Here is a 23,137-nt window from a genome sequence, read left to right as displayed (position 1 = left end):
ATTTGTTAACCTACGGTACCAGTAATTCATGACTACTTGCTACAAAGCACATAATTCTATTCTTTTACTTTTTTTTATTTTTCATTTAAGTAAACTTTATGTCTAAAGTGGGCTTGAACTCATGACCCTGAGATCAAGAGTGGCATGCTCTACTGACTGAACCAGCCAGATGCCCCTCTATTCTTTTTTAAAAACAACTTTTGGTACAGCAGATATAATCTAGAAATTGAGGAAACAAGAAGATTGAAACTTTAAGATTGACTTTGTTCCAAAGCATCTAAGATAAGAATAGGCAAAAATATTTGTCTAGGGGTGAAATTGGAAAGTGGATATGCGATTCTGAATCACCATAAGGCTAGGTATCCATCTGGTGGAGGCCAGGAACTCTATCAATGATCATTTATTAATCACACACCATATGCCAAGTACTGTGCCTTGTGCTTTTATGACAATTTCTAATTTTACAATACATAATCTAGGTTCACAAATTTGCCCAAAGTCATTAGCTAAAAAAAAAAAAAGAAGAAGAAGAAGGGCTAAAACTCGGATTGTTGCATTGTCTCATACCAAAACCCATTCTCTTTCGGCTATAATACTCTATATCAGGTAGGGTATCAATCAGGATTTCTTTCTGAGGCTTTTCTTTGGAAGGAATAATGTATCCATTAGGACTGTATTCAATTGCTTGTAACTATTCAATTGCTTGTAACAAAACCTGACCGAGAGTGCGTAAAACGAGTAAGGGAATTATTCTTCTCATGTCTAAAGTGCCGCTCCTCCTTTTTCTGGTGTGTGGTTCTGTGGCCACAAATCGGCTGCACCCCCTCCAACTTCACAACCACCTCACAGCCGGAGGCAAACAGGAGGAACGCTGTGACAACTGCGCAAGGGTCCTAAACAGTAAACTCCTCAGGACTCGCTAGGAGACTTCCTCCTACATCTCATTGGCCAGAGTTGAGCCACGTGACTGCCCCGCAAGGCCCGCTGGGAAGATAAGCACTTTTCGCTCCACTTACTGCCTCCCTGACCGAACTCTGCGTGCTCTTAGGAAAGTAGGAGAAATGGGTATTAAGAAGGCAGTGAGCAATGACGGCCCCATGAAGAATATCGGACAGAACAAGGATGTTGGGGGAGGAACAGCGACCTCAGAAGTGCTGCTGGATCTAGTGGATTCCAGGGGCTCTGGGCAACTCTGTTGATGAGTTTTCGTCCAAGAGAGGCAAGGAAATGTTCTGAGCAGCCTTGGGCTCAGCTTCAATTCTGTTATTATGGAAGGAGAGAATAGATATTGGGGAGCAACCAAGGGCTCTGCCTCAGTCCCGCCACAGGCCCCTGAGACAGGGTTCCCCTTGGGAAGGGGTCTGATGTGCACAGTTGTGTGCTCCGGAATCATTTCTAGACAGGAGGGGTCTGGGGCAGTTAACTCAGGCTTTGGGGGATGGAGGGAGAGCAGTAGGCACTCGAGGATACTTGGGGTTGCTGGGAGCGTCTGAAGACAAATTCGGTCTCCTGGATTGGCTGGAAAGTGCCAGTAAGAGTGCAGTTAGTCCCTCAAAGTCACCTCTTCCCAGCCCTGTCACTAGCAAGTCTTCATTTTCCTCTTGGATGAGTAATAACCCTACCTTGTAGGGTCGGTGCGAGCTTAGTTTGACGTGATGCTTGTCCACCTCCTGTTTTATATACACTCCATAGACGGCGGCTGTTATTTTTGAGAGGAACATAATCTGGTCCCCTCACGCTCGCTGCTCGACCTCAGCTCACATCCTTTCCTTCTCAGCTATGCTGAGTCACATGCCTTTTCTCAATCAGAACGTGCACACCCTGCCCAGCTTTCTGCTTCTGGCCTTGCTCACGGTGACATCTCGGCTGAAACACTTCACATCCTGGTGAATCCTATGGTCCTTTACTACACCAGCTCACCTCCAGGAATTCTCTGGGGAAGTCCTCAGTTCCAGTAGCTTCGCACACTTAAACTTCTGCCAAGGCTCGTTTCTTATTGCACCCTCTGGCGGGCGTTTACTAGATTCCTCGTAGAGCCAGTCCAGGCTTTCTGAGGGGTTAAAAAAGGCCCAGGCCACTCCCCTTGTTCAAGGTTCTGCATGAAAAGGAGGAGGAAATTGTGCCACATTTTAAATGTTTAGACGACTGGGAACTTGTAGGTGTTCAACAAATACTTGTTGAATAAATACAATATTTTAGCACCGTTGTTGATAAAAAAAAAAAAGACAATGCAATGTAATTGTGCTATTTGCAAATGTGCTATTTGCAGTTTATATAAAACTGTGAATTCAGAGTGCACTGCAGGCTTTGCTTAGTGGCATGCATATTTCAGGTTCTGTCACCCTGCGTGTACCTTCATCTGGAGACAACTGCCAATGGCCCTGCCCACCCTACTGGGGACGTAGATTCTCCTTGGGTTGGGGCTGGGGCTGAGGCTGGGGCTTCAACGCCTGGTACACGGCAGGGGATGTCACTAAGCGGCGAGTGGCTGCAGCTCTCCCCTTTCTCTACCCCTCTCCCAAGGATCCGGGGTGGTGGCTTCCATCGTTTGTCGCCGCCCCACCGGCAGGCGGCGCCCCTCCGGCCAGCCTCCCGGCGGGGTCGCGACGGGGCGTGCGTGTTTAAAGTCGGCCCTCCGCGGACGCCCGCGCTTCCTGGCGCCAGGCGGCTAGCTTGCCGCAGCTGGGGCTTCGGGCCGGACTCGCTGCCCCCGCCCTCCTCCTTTGAGCGCTCGGGGCGGAGCCGGGCGGGCGCGCGGGGCTCCCGCCCCTCTCTCGGCGGTCACCTGGGGCCGGGAGCAGCAGGTGTCTGGTCTGGCACCCAGCGCCGGGAACGCGGAGCGCACGCCGGAAACCGCTGCACTTCGGGTGAGTGCGGGGGCCGGCGCCCGGCGGTTCGCACCTGCTTGCTCGCCCCGGGGTCCAGAGTGGTCAGCGGCGCCCGCGTTTTCTCCGGCGCGCGTTGTGCGCGTCGAGGAAGGAGACGAATTTCTCTTACAGGGATTCAGAAGCCGGGGTTTACTACTTAAGAGATCCTGGAGTGGGGCGGAGGGCCCTTGGCGGAAAGCTGCAGACGCCCGAGCCTGACCGCTTCGGATTGGGGGTTATCGCGTAGCCTTCGCGCCGGCGGTCTGTAGTGGGTTTCTGGTCCGGGGTCCGTGGCTTGGGTTGGCCAGACATTCGCACCCTTTTTCCAGTGGAGATAGCTTTTAAACATAACATAGGTGATGTAGAAATGGTCTATGTAATTTTCCTCTCCTGGCACCCAGAGGTGGATGTAATCAGTCACGTACACAGACGCACGTGTGTTCGTTGGGGCGGACACCGCGTCACCTCTCTTGGCCCTTCCGCGTTGGGGACCGTGCCCCCGCGCGCGCCGGCACAGAGATTAAGCCCCGAGATTTTTCAGGGCTGTTTGTTCTACGAGACCGTGGTACCCTGGTTCGTTCCTCTTTCCTGGCTGGCTCAGAATTCCTTCTAGATAACCTGGGGCTGCTCTCCGGAACTCGTCAGCTGAAGCTCCTTTTTCTCACCTGGGCAGGTGGCCCTGGGAGGCGGCGGCCGGGGCCAACCCCCGAATTCCGGAGGCGACCGCCAGGACCTAGCCCGCGGAGGAAGGTCCTGCGAGGAAACTGGCTCGCTCCGCCCCACCTTTTGCAAAAGACTCGGGTAAGGCTGGGATATGCTCTAACCTCATAAATAAACCCACACGGATCAGAATTGCAAAGGACGCGTGCTTGAGTGGCCCTGAGGATTGCTAATCGCTTCAGGTCAAATCGTTTCGCTTGTGCTTCTCAGATTTTTTTTTATTTTAAACGTATTTAATTACAAAAATGACTGCTTAATATACGTGTCTGACGTTTTTTAAACAAGCCTTTAAGACCGGAGTCTCTTTGTGGTATCCCCAGAGTTGAATCATTGGGAATTTGCCACTAGGGATCAGCGCGGCTGCCGTGAGAATCACGGGGAAGGGGGAACCTGCGGTTTAAACACTGTTGAAGAGACGTGACACAGCAGTGCAGTCCGTCTGCGAACGTTGGTTGGATCCTGATTCGAAGGGGAAAAAGTCACGAAACATTGAGCCAATAAAAGAAATGTGTACTGGTTAGTTGATCGTACTAAAGTAAATATTAGTTTTGTTTAGTTATTTTTGGTAATGGTGTTAGGATTGTGGTTGTTAAAAAAAAAAAACCTTTAAAAATACATAACTGAAGTTGAAATGTAGGTGGAGGGTTTGCTTCAAAATAAACCACTTTGGGGCAACACTGCTAGTGGAAAAGTGAGGGGGGAGTTCCAAAGGAGATTGGCTGTGAGTTGTTAATAGTTGAAGCGGGATGAAGGGTGGGGTATGGAATTCCTTACACTATTGTCTCTACTTTTCTATGTTTGGCATTTTCCTTTAAAAGTAACACCACCACCACTGCCAGCGGAGCGTTTGTTTGTTTGTTTGTTTGTTTGTTTTCCTGACGGTAGGTTTGGAGGGCAGCACCAGTGAGTGTTTCTAGAAGAGATTCAAGGCCTTCCACAGACCCTCACTCTTTGTAAATCGGGTGTAAAACCTGCCTCTTCAGACTCCTAAAACTTCTTTTTCTCCCTCGTGGGGTGCTGCTTTATTTTGCTCAGAAGGCATAGGGTGTTTGCTGAGTGCGACAGAGCTGAGGGGATCAAGTTGATGCAGGTGGATGCTGGGTCAGCCCTTTTGATACAAAGGGTATTAGCAAGCCTAGGGGTTGAGTTGTGTCCAGACAGACAGGTTGTGTAAAATGTGGTAGCAGTTTTTCTGAGCTGCCCAAATCCTTTCCAAGTTATGCACATCAAGAAACAGCTCAGAGTAGTAAACACAGTACTTATCCATTTAAGATTCGTGTATACTTTTGGAAGCATGGTATATACATCAGTAAAGAGTGTACATTATAAAAACAAATCACTAGGTAAGTGGAGGTCTACTCATTGCCTGAAAGAGATCTTAACCTATTTGTATTGCCATTTTCACCTTGTTTGCCCCAGGCATTATGACTTGGAAGTGTTTAGCAAAGAAGCAACCCCTAAAACATTCTGTGGTGTTCTTTTTCCTTTACCAGAACCTTGCTTTGAAGAAGGGGCTGGGTGGGAGGAGTAATATCTGTATATTCATCCAACTTGCTCATTTTTTTCCTCTAGATTTATTATACAATTCCTGCTCATTCTGTCATGCTTGATTGGTAATTTGGAAACATGGCAATTGCATGAGGGAGCTTTTAAAGTTTGGGGTGGGGAGAGGCATACTCCTGAAAGGTAAAAATCCTTAGTAGCTTCAGCGGAACTGATTTTAATGCCTCTTTGCTTTTAAGAGAAAACCTGTCCGTAATAGTTGAAAGTTGAAGTGTTGGTGCTCCTGGGTGGCTTAGTCGGTTGGGCGTCTGATTTCTGCTCAGGTCATGATCCCACGATTCGTGGGTTCGAGCCCCCCATTGGGTTCTATGCTGACAGCTCAGAGCCTGGACCCTGCTTCGGATTCTGTGTCTCCCTCTCTCTCTGTCTCTTTCCCCTTCACGCTCTGTCTCTCTCTCAGAAGTAAATAAAAATTAAAAAAAAAAAAAAAAAAAGTTGAAGTGTTAGATCAGGCCCCTCAGCCTAGACCTTGCTGGTATAGTCCCATTCGTGTAAAAGAAGTTGTAAAGACTGCTTTAAGTCAGTCAGTTGAGGAAATGCCAAAGCATGTCCCACTTTTGTCAAAGGGTGTGGAAAATAAGAGAATTGACAAAAATCCCCGTGCCTTTGGAAAATGTCATAGTGATGGTACTTCAATGAATGTGTTTGGCCTGCGGCTCAGTTTTCTTTGTGTGAGGAAAAGAAATATTGCAGCTGTTAAGTGACTTGACTTTCTTCCTCGGTTGTCTAAAACAAGGTGTGGAGAGAGAAAACAGACTTGCTGGGCCCTTAAGTGACCAGGCAGTGACCTAATGTTTCCTCACCTCTGTGTAAGGATGGTGGGACTGGACCCTGGGGAGTTGATTGCTAATCGCTGTTTTAAAGAAATTACCACAACTGTGACTCCATCTTCTCCCCACATCGCCTTACGGAAGGGGATAAACACATTTAGGAAAGCAGATTGCTGCTTTGTTGGCCTCGAAATGAGAGGAAAGGGTGTTGGCAATCAAGCCGATCATACTTTTCTAAGTTGTAAGCACCCTGCTTTTATCTGCATCACTTCATCCCATCCTGTGAGGTAGAGCCTCAGTGCTGGATGATTATTCCAGTTTCTAACAGATGAAAACCATGAAATCTAAAGAAGCTAAGATTAGGCTAAATCGTTTCTTTAGAGTTACAGGGGAAGGAAATTTGACATTTATGAAGAGTTCATGGTAGTCTTCGCACACACGTTTTTAATTCTCACAAATCTCCCATCAGCCCATTTTGCAGATGGCATGGCAGCTAAGTAAGGTTAATGATGGACTTGGAGTCTTGCAGCTAATAAAAGCAGAGCCAGGATTCAAACTCAAATCTGTTGGGTCTTCGCATGGATTCTCCAGCCCCTCCGCTGTCCATACTGCCTTTTGCAGACAGCTGAGCTACACACCCAAGAGTTGGTTAGTCAGTCTAGGCGAACTGTCTTTTGACTACATTCAACTGCCTTGGTTACAGACGGGGTCTGGGCCACATAACAACCAACAGAAGTTTTATCGGGCCAGCAGAAAGTAAAAACAAAACAAAACAAAAAACAACAACCAAAAAAACCACCGAATCAGTGTTGAAAATTAGAAGATTTCACATGTGCTGCCCCCAGGAATTCCCAAAGGCAGTTCTAGAGCAGAGTTGTGCCCCCCTGTTCCCCTGGCCTCCGCTACTCTCTGAAGTGTCCTCCGCTTTGAGACTGGCTCCGTCACACTCACAATGTTGTTTCTTCTACAGTGAGCAGTCTTTTTATGCATCTGTCCAAAAAGGGATAACAAAAATAGGTTGAGAAGCTCTTGTCCCAAGAAAAATGGGAAAGCACATATTCACCTGAGGGAATGAAGAGTCTTGTTTTCTCTGCAGTGTTTCTATGTCAGAAAGATACAGGCTATGTCACCATTTCCCCCATACCCTGCCTGCTGTGCTTATTACACAGAACTTGAGAGTTTCCTACCCCTGCTATACAACCCAGATGGAGTGATGTGTGGGCAAGACACAGAGGAAAGGGGTACCCCCAATACCCAAACCATTAACTCTCTGTGAGTGGGAATATGGGTCTTGTGCACCAGGGTGTTCCGTGGGGAGAGGACGCCAGCAAGCCCTCCCTCTAAGCAGCCTGACACTGGGACCCACGTGGATCCTCCAGCTCGTGCATTGGCTCTCCATAGCCGCTCTGAGGGTTCCCAGGACTTGCAGGGGTGCTTCCCAACTCTCCCATCACTGCCCACCAGTCTGCAGCCAGTGACAGGTCCGCTCCTACCCACTGCTTAGGCATAGCCCCATCTGAAGCCTCTGCAGGAATGAGGAACTGAGGTGCCCACAGCCCAGCCTTTGAGAGATTCCTGTGAGGCAAGTTGAAGGATGGCCTGATTTCCTCATCTTGAAACTTTCAGTTAAGGGTCATGGAACAGATGTTCTCACCTCTGTCCATATCTGGAGTTTTATTACAGTTGAAGCTTCCTTTCTGATCTTTGTTTCCTTCCCCTGAATTCTGAATGTTCATAGATCTGGGGTGTGGGCAGGGGGCGGGTAGAAAAGAGAAAAATACCATAAATGAAACCCCGTTGGAGTGGTTTTGAGGAAATGTCAGGTGATGTTTTGAGGCCTTTGTTACTAGAACTGTCAATGTAGGCATGTACTTACTCTAGCATGATAAGAAAGAAGGATGGAGGGCTGCAAGTAGAATGTCTTGTTTAGTTGAAAGTAAGTTGAGAGACTGAGCTGTGTGGGAAATGCTAGAACAGCTGGTTGATTGGATCTTTTCCGGAGAACTCGGATCCAGGTTTGTGGGTACCTGCTCCCTCAGATAGGTGATTACTAAGGCCCTTGCCAACTGACAGATGGCATGGGAAAGCGGGTTGATTGCCTACTGGCCAGACCAAACAGAGGTGAGGCCGTGCGATCCTGAGTGTGGACTATCACGAGATCACTGTATTATTTCCGGTTCTTCTGCTACCTAGCTGTGTGTCCTTGACCTACTTTTTTCAAACCACTCTGAGCCCCAGTTTTCTCCTGTGTAAAATAATAATACCCATCTTGTAGGGCTGTGTGTATTCCGTGGCCCATCAGGTGTTATGGAATAAGGATTCACCATGGGTCAGCTCTTACTGTTGTTGGTAGAGCTTGCCTCCTTCAATTTTGCTTTTATTTGTAGGACTTTCCCCCATAGTTTTAGAAGGCAGGCTATAGGTTCCCAGCTCTGATCTCCCTGTTTTCAGAGTGAGCCAAGAGCTGCCCATCTGAGCAGCCTCATGGCCTTAGAGAAATGTTCTACAGGACAAACCCTAACAGGGTGTTTGGTGTAGCCACAGCTTTGCAATTGATGAAGAGAGCTAGGCCTGAGCCCATGGCTGTGAACCCTGAGCTTTGGCTCTGTTGTTGGGGGATTAAAATCTGCACAGACTCTGGAAAAGAGACGGACTCTCCTGGCATTCCGTGTGGGTGCAGACCCGTCCTGTTGTGGAAGAACAGGCTGATGTCAGCGTGGAATAGGGAGACGCAGGAGTCCCAGCCCCACCTCTGCCACTGCTTTGTGGGGGCTCGTGGCAGACAGAGCACTCTGCGGCCAGTGCCTCGCTGTCAGCTGGGGATGAGCGTTCCTTGCAGGAGTGTTGTGAGAGGCTAACAAAAATTTTGTGAAATCCTGACACAGGTACAGTGACATACTGTGTCCCACTTGCCCCATGTTAGCAGTGAGATCATAGAGCTGGTAGACCAGCAGGTTTACCTTTTAACCTGGAGAAGTAATAAAGAGGCTATTAATTTTTACATAGCATTTTGTAGTTTTAAAAAAAGAGCTAATTTGATCAGCGACCAGTGATGCAGGTTTATGTATTTGTATTTGTTTCTGTTGCCTTTTGTTGCCTATCAGGAGAGGGACACAGGTGAAGTGAGGTTCAGGCCAAAAACGAACCCAGAAATGGGAACAAGGCAAAGAGGCTATTAATTTTTACATAGCATTTTGTAGTTTTAAAAAAAGAGCTAATTTGATCATCGACCAGTGATGCAGGTTTATGTATTTGTATTTGTTTCTGTTGCCTTTTGTTGCCTATCAGGAGAGGGACACAAGTGAAGTGAGGTTCAGGCCAGAAATGAACCCAGAAATGGGAACAAGGCAAAGGCTGTTCATTTTGCTTTATTAGAGAAGGTAAACATGAGTTTGTATTCCTTATGCCCTTAAGGAATCCTGAGGAGCCTGATATCCTGGGGAGGGAAAGGGAGAGATTGATGGGGTGTTCCTGAGAAGCAGAAAACATCCATTCTGTACAGGGAGGCTGAATGGAGGGGTGGCCAGCACCCCCAAATCAGCCAAGACAGAGGTTGCTCCTGTTGACAGCTTCTGCCCAGACCTGTTCGTGGAAGTGCTAGCTGGGGGTCAGGGAGAAAGGTAGTGGGCGGATGGTCTCCTTCCTCCTGCCCCTTGTCCAGACTTGTCGGCTCTGCACTCCAACCTGCCCTCGTTAACCCATTGCCTTTCTCCTTGTTTCTCTTATTCCACTCCCAGCCGGGTGGTCCAGTGAGCCCTCTTACAGCCTCACACTCCCACCCCATCCCCCAACTAATAGGCTCCCAAGCCTGCTCCCTGTGATGAGGTTTTTGGGGTGACCATGGGGTTCGTGGGGTCCAGAGCGATGACCAAGAAAGAATTCTTGAAGACATCTTTGCAAAAAGGTGATTTTATTGAAGCACAGGAACAGGACCAGAGGGCAGGAAGAGCTGCCCCGGGGCCATGAGGAGAGACTGGTTACATACTACCATGTTGGGGGAGACAAAGTTCTGGGGAAGTTTCCAGTGAGATTTTCATACGCTAAAGAAGACTCACAGGATACTGGAGGCCTTGGCTAGTGTCAAGCTAAGGTGGTTTTTCCCTCTACAAATCATTAGCATTAAGACAGTAGGGACTTCCTGGAGGAACATTTTACTCTGCTAGCCTCAAGTATTTGTCAATGGGCTGCAGGTTATAAGGAAATTTAGTTCGATCTGCCATTTCCTTCTGCCTTTGTTTCCCACATCACTATGAAGGGGTGATGGAGACTTAGGTCCTGCGGGACTATGATCTCTATCAGTTAACCATTTGTTTTCCACCTTCCCTTTGTTCTTGGGCCACCAGGAGTGCCCGAGGAATACCACACATACTCCACCTGGTGGGGGGGGGGGGGCAGTGTTTGTGGCCTGTTAGCTTGCCTTATGCTCCCTCATCACCTGTAACCAGCCCTTGAATGGGTTTCTCTCTGCTGCCGCCTCCATTTTCCATTGGTATCCTTGCATCCATGATCGTAATCACATGCAAGCTCCTTCCTGTCAATTTTCTTTTATTCTGGAAAGGAGAAAGGAAAAAAAAAATCTTCTATTACCCCACTATTCAAGGACCCAAAGAACGTTTTGGTGTATTTCTTGCCAGTTTTGTTGCATTTTACTATTTGCTTTTTAAAAAAATAATTTTAACATTTTATAAACATTTAATTCATTTTATGTTAGCATTTAAACAAAGTTCTCATACCGTGATTAAAATTTATCGTTCCATTTTCATGTGATTATAAATATTATAAATATTATTTGTAATAATTGCGTGCTATTTCAGGCTTTTTTTTTTTAAGCCATCCTCTTAATATTAGAGAACTAGGTGGTTGCTTATTTTTTGGTATTGTAAATCATTCCAAGTTGCATTACATAAACCTGTGATTCTGTGATACAATAAGAAATAAATATATTTGGCCTTCATCCAAGGTTCTGGTACCAAGCTCCTGGTGGGGGGAGTGTCTTTTGTTATTCAGAATAAGTACCTTTCCATTACACTCAAATTTATGCTAATGAGGCAACTCTAAGGGCTGGTTGCCAGGGGAGCCAACCATGTGATTAGAGGGGTGGGACTTTCAGCACCGTCCCCATCCCCTTCCCCTCAGCACCCCCCCCCCCCCCCCCCCCCCCCGCCAGGGGGCTGGAGATCATCTTAATAACTAATGGCCAGCTATTTAATCAGTCATGCCTATGTAATGGAGGTTGGTGATCCATCAAGATGCTGGGAGGGTGATGTGCCCGGAGTGGGCACAGAAGCTCTGCACCCTTTCCCTGTACCTTGCTCTGTGCATCTCTTCCAATTGGCTGTTCCTGAATTGTATCCCTTATAATAAACCAGTAATAGTAAAGTGTTGGTCTTAGTTCCAAGAGCTGTTAACAAGCCTGAGGAGGGGGATGTAGGCACTCCCAATTTTTAACTTGGTAGACGTGTAGGTGACAACCTGGCCTTGTGGCTGGCTGGCATCTGAAGTGGGAAGCAGCCTTCTTGTGGGGCTGAGCCCTCACCCTGTGTGGCCTCCGCTAACTCTGGGTGGTGTCAGATCTGCTTGGTGTGGAAAACCTCACAAGTTTGGTGGTAAGACGTGTTATGTGTGGGGACAGTGCTTTTTACCTTCTGATTCCATTTCACATTATTTGGAATGGACTCCTGTAAGAATAATTACCGAGTCCCAGGTTTTGAATAGTGAGTTTTCTTTCTGATTACAAAAGCAATGAATTTTCATTGCGAAGGATCCAGTGAGTGTAGGGAGTGTAAAAAGTAAATGCGCCCATCCCGTGACCAACCAGAAAGTCACTGTTGGTGTAGTTTGTCTGTCCTGCAGGATGTGTGCATCCACAGTTTTGCTTGTCCACGTGTGGCCCATGGACAGCAGCCTGGACATCGCCTGGGAACTTGTTAGGAATGCAGAATCTCTGGCCCGTGCCAGACATTGAATCAGGATCCATTTTTTAACAAGACCCACATTCAAGTTTGAGAAGTGTTGGTTTACAAGGCCGTGATCCTACCAATCACAGGGTTCTGGCATTGATTAACTCTGATCTGTGTATATACATACGTTTTTCCTATTCACCCAGTATTGAGATGGTACTCTCTACCACTGGTTTTCAGCCTCCCAACCCCCCTGCCCTAAGACCATCTGAGGACAAGAGCTCACTCCCCTCAGTAACACGGATTCCAGGATCAGCAGAATCTCTGGGAAGCAGGGGGAATACCACGATGCTCCCCTGTGAGAAGCCCTGATATATATAGCTTTTAGCTTGCTTCTATCATTGAACATCATATTGTCAGCATTTTCTAATACTCTTTCCTGCAAAGCTTCTCTTTCATGTCTGCAGATAGTGTGACTATCATAATTCATCTGACTACTTCCCTGCTTTAGGCATTTAAGTTTTTTTGATTCTTTTGAGGGAAGAGAGTCTTCTGTAGGCTATTATAAGTATGCCCTAGTGAGCTGCTCGTACAGTACTTCCTTCCTTCAACTCTGATTATTTCCTTATGATAAATCCCTGGAGTGGAGATAACTGGGTCAAAAGCCACGAACATTTTAAACCTCTTTAAATCTACCAGGAGTGTAGGAAGTACCCCGACACCGAACCATTCTGCGCAGTGGTTAGTGTGGTCTGTAGACAGACTCTCTGGGGAGCAGAGGTCGTGGCTCATTCAGCATCACCCCTGCAGGCCTGGCTTAGAGCAGACTCTAGGTTATGACTCTAAGGGGGGTTGGGAGAGTGGAAGGGAAGTTACTGGAAGGGTGGTGGCTTCCTGTGGTGGTGGCCTTCCCTTCCTCCTAGCCTGAGGCTTGAGTTGTAAGAGATGCCACTGAGCTGGCCACAGCTCCAGGTCTATCTTACAGTGGTAAGGGGCAGGGTGGGGGGGTGGGCTCTGTGTGTGTGTGTGTGTGTGTGTGTGTACATACATACGTACCTGTAGTTGAGGCCTGACTCTGTTGGACTTGACTGGCCCTTGACTTGGTTTTGCTTCCTAAGTCTCAGACTATTAGGCTAACACTTTTTCTTCCCATGACTAGACCAAGAAACTCACATTAAGCAAACATTCTGAGAGGTACACTATGATTCTGACATAAAGAAAAAGTGAAATATCAGCATTGTAATTGAGTTGCAATTTGGACTTGGATGCCTGGAAAATATTTTTGGCCTTCCATAAATATTTTTGGAGTGAATGAATGAATGTACAAAGAATAAATGAGTCTGATTCTGTTTCCATAACATACAGAAGTTGAATATATATGTGTGTATCATATGACATAATTAAAGCATTTAAAAATGAGTATTGTTGGGGCGCCTGGGTGGCTCACTCGGTTGAGCGGCCGACTTTGGCTCAGGTCATGATCTCACGGTCTGTGAGTTCAAGCCCTGCGTCGGGCTCTGTGCTGACAGCTCAGAGCCTGGAGCCTATTTCAGATTCTGTGTCTCCCTCTCTCTGACCCTCCCCCGTTCATGCTCTGTCTCTCTCTGTCTCAAAAATAAATAAAACATTAAAAAAAAAAATTAAAAAAAAATGAGTATTGAATCATTAGCCACTCATTTTTATTAACTATTTGACATGTTATGGTTTCCGAATAGACACACACATAACCATACCATCTGGAAATAAGTGTGATTGATTGATTCAGAGTTTGTCTAATAGTAAAGTTTTTATAGAGTTTTGGGAGGAATTTTTAATCATTTAAAAGTTTATTGAGGTACATAAGTAAAATTCTAAGTGTTGTGTTTTGATCAGTGTATGCACCCATATAAACATCCCAGTCAAGATCCAGAATATTTTCATGCTCCAGAAAGTTCTCTCATGCCCCTTTGCAGTCAATCTCCCTACCCTAGAGGCAACTGCTATCCTGATTTCTAGTGCCATACATGAGCATTGCCTGTTCTTTTTTCTTTTTTTAAGTTTTTTAAAATTTATTTTTGAGAAAGAGACAGTGTGAGTGGGGGAGGGGCAAAGTGCGAGACACAGAATCTGAAGCAGGCTCTAGGCTCTGAGCTGTTAGCACAGAGCCCGATGTGGGGCTAGAACTTGTGAAACACGAGATGGTGACCTGAGCTAAAGTTGAACGCCTAACCGACTAAGCCACCCAGGTGCCCCGACTTTGCCTGTTCTTGAACTTCGCATATATGAAACATAATTTACATTATATACAAATATAATATTTGTAAATGGAATAGTATACATTAGAACAAAACTGCCTTTTGTCAACAGGTTTTTGAGATTCATGCATATTTTGTGTTTCAGTAATTTGTTTCTTATTAATAACTAATACTCTTTTTTTCAATATACACAATTTTTCCATTCTCCTTGGAAGAGCGTTTGGGTTGTTTCCAGTTTGAGGCCATTATGATGAATAAAGCTGCTATGAACAATCTTGTACAAATTTTTAAAACAAACTGTTTTAGGGGGGTGTAATTTACATGCCATAAAATCCATCCATCATAAGTGTACAGATCTATTATCTTTATAGACTTTTACACTCATTACCACATTCTAATCTTAGAACATTTCTGTCACTCCCAAGGTTTCTTCATGCCAGTTTACAGTCCGTCCTCTCCTCTAAGCCAGGACAGCCATTACTCTTTCTCTCTCTCGCCTTTTTTGGATATTTCCTAAAAATAGAATCCTAGAATATGTAGTTTTTTTGTGGCTTCTTCCACTTAGCATTGTAGTCTTGAGGTTCGTCCATGTTGCCACATCTGTTAATAGCTTGTCCCTTTGTATTGTTGATAGTATTCAATTTCATAGATATACCATATTTTGTTTATCCATTTACCAGTTGTTGGACATCTTAATTGTTTCCAGTTTGGGCCATTATAAATCATGTACAGGTGTTTGTGTGGACTTATGTTATTTTTCTTGGGTAGAGTCTTAGGAGTGTAATTACTGGATGATATGGTAAGTTTAACCTTTTAAGAAACTGCCAAACTTTTCCCAGAAGTGGCTGTTACAATGTTAGAGTCTCACCATCAGTGTATGAGGGTTTTGATTTCTCTACATTCTCACCAACACTCAGTATTGTTAGTGGTTTTGACTATAGGCATTCTAATGGATGTGTGGTGATAATATCATTGCAGTTTTTTTTTTTTTTTTATGTTTATTTGTCTTAGAGACAGAGCATGAGTAGAGGAGGTACGGAGAGAGAGAGGGAGACACAGAATCTGAAGCAGGCTGCAGGCTCTGAGTTGTCAGCATAGAACCTGACACGGGGCTTGAACTCATGGACTGTGAGATCAGGACCTGAGCTGAAGTCAGATGCTTAACTGAATGAACCACCCAGGCAACCCTCTCATTGCAGCTTTTAATGTACGTTTCCCTAATGACTAATGATGTTGAACACCTTTCCATGTGCTTGTTAGTCATTCATGTTATCTTCTTTGGTGAAATGTTTAGTTAAATCTTTTGCTCATTTTCGGTCACGTGGGTGGCTCAGTTGGTTAAGTGACTCTTGGTTTCAGCTCAGGTCATGGTCCCAGGGTCATGGGGTCAGCCCCATGTCAGGCTCATTGCTGAGTGTGGAGCCTGCTTAAGATTCTCTCTCTCTTTCTCTCTCTCTCTCTGCCCCTCTCCCCTGCTCTCACACTCTCTTAAGAAAATCTTTTGCTCATTTTTAAAATTGGGTTGTCACTTATCTTAGTTTCAAAAAACTTTAAATATTTAAAATATTTAATAAAAATTCAGTTGTTTAAAGTCTTTTAAAAAGTCTTTTATCAGATATATGATTTGCAAATGTTTTCTCTGAATCCATGACTAATCTTTTTATTTTCTTAATGGTGCCTTTTAAATAAAAAAACTTAAATTTTGATGAAGTCTGTTACCTGTTTTTTTTTTCTTTTATGGTTTGTGCTTTTAATTAGGTATCTAAGAAATATTAACTAACCTCTTACAAGCCTTTTTTTTTTAATAGACTTAATCTTTTAAAGCAATTTTAGATTTATAGCAAACTTGAGCAGAAGGTACAATTGCCAGAGATTCCCAATATACCCCCATATACCCATATACCTCCACACATGCATAGCCTCCCTGGTTACCAGCATTCCCATATCAGAGTGGTACATTTGTTGCCATTGTTGAACCTACATTGACACATTTATAATTGCCCCCAATCCACAGTTTACATTACAGTTCACTCTTGGTGGTATATATTCTGTGAGTGTTGACAAACCCATAAAGACATGTATTTACAGTTACAGTATTATACAGACTGATAGTAAAAATGCTCCGTGTTCTACCTGTTCCTTGCTCCCTCCTCTCTATCTCCTGGCAACCACTGATCTCCATAGTTCTGCCTGTTCCAGAATATCATGCACTTGGAATCATATAGTATGTAGCCTTTTTAGATCGACTTCTTTCACTTAACCGTATGCAGTTTTTCTCCATGTCTGTTCGTGACTTGATAGTTTTGCTTTGTTTTTTAAGCCCTGAATAATAAAGGTTTATCCAAGGACATTTTGGTTGCTTCCAAATTTTGGCAATTTGAGCAGTCTTTTGTGTGGACATAAGTTTTCTTAAAAAAAAATTTTTTTTAATGTTTTATTTATTTTTGAGAGAGAGAGCGAGAGCGAGCCTGTGTGTCCATGAGTGGGGGAAGGGCAGAGAGAGAGAGGGAGACATGGAATCTGAAGCAGGCTCCAGGCTCCAAGCTGTCATCACAGAATCCAACGCAGGGCCCAAACTAACGAACAGTGAGATCATGACCTGTTGATTAACACATATTTTGTATGTTATATGTATTATATACTGCATTTGTGCAGTAAAATAAGCTAGAGAAAAGAAAATGTTAAGAAAATCATGAAAGAAAATACATTTACAGTACTGTACTCTATTTATTGATAAACATAAGTTCCTGTTGTTTGCGTACAAGGTGAATCATCTGTGTGTCAGTACCTCCATCAGTATTGTCTTATATAGTAAAAACACTAGCTATTGTACGTATTACTAACACTAGATGTCAAAAATGAAAGGTAATGTGAAAAAGAAATTGTGTTTATTTATAGGTATAACGATTCATGCATTGATAACACAAAGAAGCAACAATATGATTGCTTTATGGTAGCTAGCCTATACACTAATGAATGAATCATTATAAAATTTTTTTGGCATACAGTATTATAGTCCTATTTGTATGACAGTGTTGAAAACATTGTTACATTTTTTTTAAAACCGCTTACCTGTAATGATAGGCTGATACATAATTTCTCCAATCAGGAGAGAAAGGGGCATATTGTATGGTAGAGTTATTCTTTGAAAACAAACTTTAAAACAATAAGAAAAATAACACATTATTAATTTTATATTATCACTCAGCTTATGCCTATGTAGAGGAGGCTGTCTACAGCCTCGTCTTTCATACAAGTCTTGTACGCGATGTTTTACGTGATGAATACTTGGGTGGTGATGACGAGGGTATAAAAATGTGTGATACAGTTCTTGCCATATAGTTATTAGATTTTTCACACGAAGACACTTTTTTCCCAAATACATATAACATAAGCTTATTAACTGGATGTCATGATGATTATTTACTGTTCATTAAGTGGAAGTAGACCATGATAAAGGTCTTCATCCTATCATTGTCACATTGAGTAGGACGAGGAACAAGAGGAAGGATTGGTCTTTCCTGTCTCGGGTGGCGGAGGTGGAAGAAATGGAAGGGGAGTCGGGAGACGCAGGCACACTTGGTGTAGCTTTATGGAAGTACATCATATTTTCTGTCTGATATTTTTTGCTTTTTCATTCTCTACAGATGTTTCTATGTGGTACCAATCCTCCTACCACCAATTTGCTTTAGCTTCAGTTCTCGTATCAGAAGAGTCCACATCATAAAAGTAGATAGCAGTCTTGAATAATCAGAACACTTCTGCCAGATTGTCTACTGTCCATTTATTTTCTGGCACTGCTTCTTTTTCTTCCTCCTTGACATTGGTTCGGAAGCACTCCAGTCATTTTCTGTTAATTCTGCAGTGCAGTGTCTGTTAGCTCTTCAAAATCCATATCTTGAAACTCTTTAGCCCCACCTTTTTTTTTTTTTTTTTTTTTTTTTTTTTTTGCCATATCTGCAGTTTCTGTCTTTGGCTTTGTTGTAAATCCTGTGCAGACATGCTCAAACTGCATCTGGATGAAGTTTTCTCCAGCAGGAATTTGTTTCAGGCTTGATGGCATTTTCATGCTTTTTCTTTAACAATGATGGCATTTTCAATAGTGTAATCCTTCCAGACTTTCATGACGTTCTCTCCATCAGAGTTCTCTTCCATAGAGTACCGTGTGTAATGAGCCCTAAAGGTCCTTATGATCCCCTGATCTAGAGGTCAAATTAGACATGTTGTGTTTGGGGGCAAATAAGGGGCACTTTGATCCCTTGGTGTTGAACTCCTAGGGTTGTAAGTGACCGTGGGCACTGGCCAATATCAAAGGAACTTTAAAAGGGAATCCTTTATTGGCAAGGTACTTCCTGACTTCAGGGACAAAACATTAATGGAACTGATCCAGAAAAAGGGCTTTTGTTGCCCAGGCCTTCTTATTGCACAACCAAAAGACTGGCAGCTGGTGTTCATCTTTTCCCTCCAAGGCTTAGGGGTTAACAGCTTCATAGATATGGGCAGTCTTTATCATCTACCTGACTGCATCTACACAACAAGTAGCGTTAGCCCATTGCTTCCCGCCTTAAAGTTCCCACTTCTCTTCCTTGCTAGTAAATGTCCTTTGTAGCATGTTTTTTTTTTTTTTTCCAGAATAAGACACTTTTGTCTTCATTAGAAGCTTGTTCAGGGGCTGCCTTGGGTGGCTCAGTCAGTTAAGTGGTCCACTCTTCATTTCAGCTCAGGTCATGATCTCATGGTTGGTGAGTTTGAGCCCCACATCTGGCTCCACGCTGACATCCTGGAACCTGCTTGGGATTTTCCCTGTCTCTGCCCCTCCCAGGCTTGCACTGTCTCTGTCTCTCTCAAAGTAAATAAATAAACTTAAAAAAAAAAAAAAAAAAAAAAAAAAACTTGTTTAGGCAGATGTCCTTTCTCCCCAACATTTTTCTTTATGGTGTCGGGGAACTCATCTGCTGGCCATTGGTCTGCAGAGGCTACTTCTTCTTTTATCTTGACATTTTTTTAAAGCCAAACCTCTTTCTAAAATTATCAGACCATCCTTTGCTGGCATTAAACTCTCCAACTTGAGATCTTTACCTTCCTTTTGCTTTCAGTTGTCATATATTTTTTTTTTCTTGTATCTTTTTAGAGTCTGTACGTAAGCCTTTTTTATAGCAATGCTCTACCCACATGAAAGCTGCATTTTCAATACAAGATAAAAAGGCATTTTGCAAACAGTGTAAGATTTTGAACCTGCTGGTGTGACTTCACAAACTTCCCTCCCCTCCCCTCCCCTCCCTCCTCCCCCCTTCCCCTTCCCTCCCCTTCCCTCCCCTCCCCCTCCCCTCCCTCTCCCCTCCCCCACCCCTCCCTCTCCCCTCCCCTCCCCCACCCCTCCCTCTCCCCTCCCCTCCCCTCCCCACCTTTCCTTCCCCTCCCTCTCCCCTCCCCTCCCCTCCCTCTCCCCTCCCCTCTCCTTTCCTCCTGAATTCAGCCATCTTGACATGGTGGGCAGCCGCAGCTGCAGACCCCAGTCTCCAGTATGTATCAAGCAAGCCAGCTCATTCTTGCAATATCGTGACTTCTCTCTGCTTCTTGGGAGCACTCCCAGCGTCGCCGGTGCGCTTCGTATGGGTCCCGTGGTGTTATTCAAGATTTACGGTATTGCGCTAAACACGAAAAATACGTGAGAACTGTGAGAAATCACTTTTTACTGCGACGTGCATTTCATTTCACTGGAGAGGCATGCTGCTCACGCAGAGATGGTCAGCGTCACGGGGCGTCTTGAGGGGATACTTGCAACCCTTGAGCCACGGCAGACGGGGATGGCTGTGAGGTGATGACATCGTGCAGTAGGAACTACAGGTGGTTTTACGCAGTTCCGATTCTATACCGCATCTTTGTGCTTGTTTACGTTTCTCTCGACAGCAAATGGTGCCATGTTAAGTGGCGGTTAAGTTGAACTTGTTACAACAAATTTGTGGGTGTTTTATGGTAGCAAATGATAAAACTGACAAGTATAATACATTTTCGTATATTTTATGCATTTATGACATACCTGACTTTCTCTTTATTTTTTCCGATATTTCTAGCCTACACAGTTTGTGTCTGAGTTTTTTCAAATCGTTGCAGACCTCCAAAAAATTTTCTCGTATGTTTATTGAAAAAGAAACCCGCATGTAAGTGGGCCTGTGCAGTTTTAAACCCTTATTGTTCAAGGTCCGCTGTATATAAACATGATCTACCATGCGGCGCCTGGGTGGCTCCGTCGGTTAAGCGTCCAGCTTCGGCTCAGGTCATGATCTTGCGGTCCATGGGTTTGAGCCCTGCCTTGGGCTCTGTTTTGGCAGCTTTGGAGCCTGGAGCCTGCTTGGGATTCTGTCTCCCTCTCTCTCTGCCCTTCCCCCCGCTCACACTCTGTCGCTCTCTCCTTCAAAAATAAAAAAAAAAACCAAAAAACATTAAGAAAACAATATTTAAACATGATCCAGAAATAGTTTTACTTTCCCTTTCTAATCTCTGTTCGTTCCCCCCCCCCCACTTGCCTTACTGAACTGACCAGCACATCCTAAAATGTTGGATAGAAATGATCAGAGAAGATATTCTTGCCTTTTTCCCAATTTTAAGGGGAAAGTGGTCAGTCTTTCACAATTAAGTATGATGATAGATCATCATTTCTCAAGTTCTTGAGGAAATTTCCAACAATTCTTACTTTGCCGAGAGGTTTTTGTCATGAATGGGTGTTGAATTTTGTCAGAAGCTTTTTGGGCACCTCTCAAGATTATCCTATGATTTGTTTTCCTTCCTTCTGTTAATGTGAATATGTCTCTTTTACATAGGGCACCTTTTCCTCAAATTAAAGAAAAAGTATTAGGGAAAAAACTATTACTCAATTTTAACACATGAACATTTTGGCATCATTCATGGAATATATGTTCAGGAGCATGATTTAGACACTTTGAATCACATAATCTCCATAAAATACTTTATAAACTAAAAAGCACCATGTATGTTTAGGTAGAATTATTTTACTTAAGGGATCTGCCTGCTCCCCAAAACTTGTCTTAATCTCCGAAACTTCTACCACTAGTGTTATGCTTTTAAAAAAAAATCAGTCTGAGGAGATGTGTATGTTGTATTTTCTGAATCCTAAGGGAATGGAAACAAAGCAGGCAAGTGTTTATGATAGTAGAATAAGCTGGCGCAGAACTCAGGTGCTGTTGTGGTTGGCCAGGCTATCCCAGGTTGTGTGAGGTCGAGAAAAGGCTGTCCCTTGGGCAACTGGCTTGGTTCATATTTTCAGCAATGACAAATGGAGCCATGGTTTTAGAAGCCGTGGACGATGGAACTTAAGGAGTGTCCTCTTCTCTGGTTGTTGAGTCATCCCAGGAGCTGCGTTCAGTAGCTTGGGACTTCTGAGTAAGGTCTCAGGAACTACAGAGCATGTATTTCTGATTAGTATTTCCAAGGTCATTAAGAGCAAAACTAAAGTTGATGACAGTCACTGAGAACTAGGAAGCCGTCTCTAGCTCCATAGTCCTGTGATGACTTAACCACTTTTATGAGCATGTTTGCTCAGCAGTTATCTCATCTGTATTTGGACATTTCTGGTGGTGGTGTAAACACTAGTTCCCAAATGAACGTATCCTTTCGAACAACTCCCGTTCTTAGGACCCTTTCCCTGTTGCTATTATGAGTCCCTGTCCGGTATTTAATTTCTTTAGGTATATTGATATCTTAAAGTTTGGTACCAAAAAATGAATAACTAATACAAGGTATAGAAGTCCTTTTCCCTTAATTCTGAGATTTATACTTGTATTAATTATCTGTTCCCACCAAAATGATGAAGAGGTGAATATATGTGTAGAATCTGCAGTAAATAAGACACAGTCACATTGTGAGGAAAAGATACATTAAAATATACATCACCAAAATGTTAATTTACTATATTTAAGCAAACGTAGGACATTGGGTAAAAATTAATGTGGAAAACTGAATCATATCAGTATAACCTAATTTTTTTAAGAACGTTGGAAGGATCTGGAGGAAGCAGGGCACATATGTTTTGACTTTCTCATACCGTTGATTTAATTATGAAAAATGTAATCATCAGCAACCCAGGGAAATGTAGTTTAGGTCAGATGATACCACGATTAGATGGTGGGAAGGTCATACAGAAACATTATTAAGGATATGGTGCTGGTGTGGATAGCTTTGATCAGTTATAACCTTTTACAGGTCAGGCTGCGACCTAGTTCTGTTTAATTAGTTTTAATCCATAACTAGTGATGTACTGTCTACATATTTGTAGGCCAGAAATACTGGAAACAAGTAAAGATAACCTGGATAAATTGGGTACTTACAAATTGGACAGGGCGAAATGAAGGCTAATGAATTTTATAAGTAGGAAGTTCACATTGGTAAATAATTGCCTTTGTGCCTATTCCTGGCAGAAAAAAAGCCCCTGGGCCATGGTGAATCACAAGGTAGTGGAGCCATCAATAATTATAATACAAGTACATGCAGAATACCACATTTCGTAAGTCAGTGCTCTGGTTAAGAATATTTATATGAGGCTAAGAGCAGGCACAAGATACAGTGAAGGCTTATAGTGAATAAAAAATCTGAAATAGAAGTAGGAACATATGCAGCAAGAGGGGAAAGATATGAAAAAGAACCAATTAGAAATAGTTTGTATTGGGGCGGCTGGGTGACCCAGTTGGTTAAACGTCTGACTCTTGATTTCGGCTCAGGTCATGATCTCACGGTTTTTGAGTTTGAGCCTCTGTCAGGCTGTGCACTGACAGTGTGGAGCCTTCTTGGGATTCTCTCTCTGTCTCTTCCTCTCTCTCCCTCTCCTTCTCTCTCCCTCCCTCCTTCTCTCTCCCTCTCCCTCCTTCTCTCTCCCTCTCCCTCCTTCTCTCTCCCTCTCCCTCCTTCTCTCTCCCTCTCCCTCCTTCTCTCTCCCTCTCCCTCCTTCTCTCTCCCTCTCCCTCCTTCTCTCTCCCTCTCCCTCCTTCTCTCTCCCTCTCCCTCCTTCTCTCTCCCTCTCCCTCCTTCTCTCTCCCTCTCCCTCCTTCTCTCTCCCTCTCCCTCCTTCT

General features: G+C 44.1%; 1 protein-coding gene across 6 annotated transcripts in view; it reads left to right on the top strand.

Annotated features, from left to right (window-relative positions):
* The first annotated feature begins 2,656 nt into the window (after window positions 1-2,656).
* GPR160 (G protein-coupled receptor 160) overlaps window positions 2,657-23,137 on the top strand; it is a 57,359-nt gene continuing 36,878 nt past the window's right edge. The window contains exons 1-3 of one of the 6 annotated variants that reach the window (XM_042903157.1): window positions 2,657-2,867; window positions 3,541-3,668; window positions 3,908-4,103. The gene's annotated coding sequence lies outside the window, so the exon portion shown is untranslated. Of the gene's footprint in view, window positions 2,868-3,148; window positions 3,669-3,907; window positions 4,104-19,654; window positions 19,902-23,137 lie in introns of those variants that run through there. The other 5 variants (XM_042903154.1, XM_042903156.1, XM_042903160.1 and 2 more) reach the window with 5 other exon arrangements.

The sequence above is a fragment of the Panthera leo genome, chromosome C2 (assembly GCF_018350215.1).
Source record: "Panthera leo isolate Ple1 chromosome C2, P.leo_Ple1_pat1.1, whole genome shotgun sequence".
NCBI classification, from domain to species: domain Eukaryota; kingdom Metazoa; phylum Chordata; class Mammalia; order Carnivora; family Felidae; genus Panthera; species Panthera leo.
This window is presented reverse-complemented; position numbering and strand designations above follow the sequence as displayed.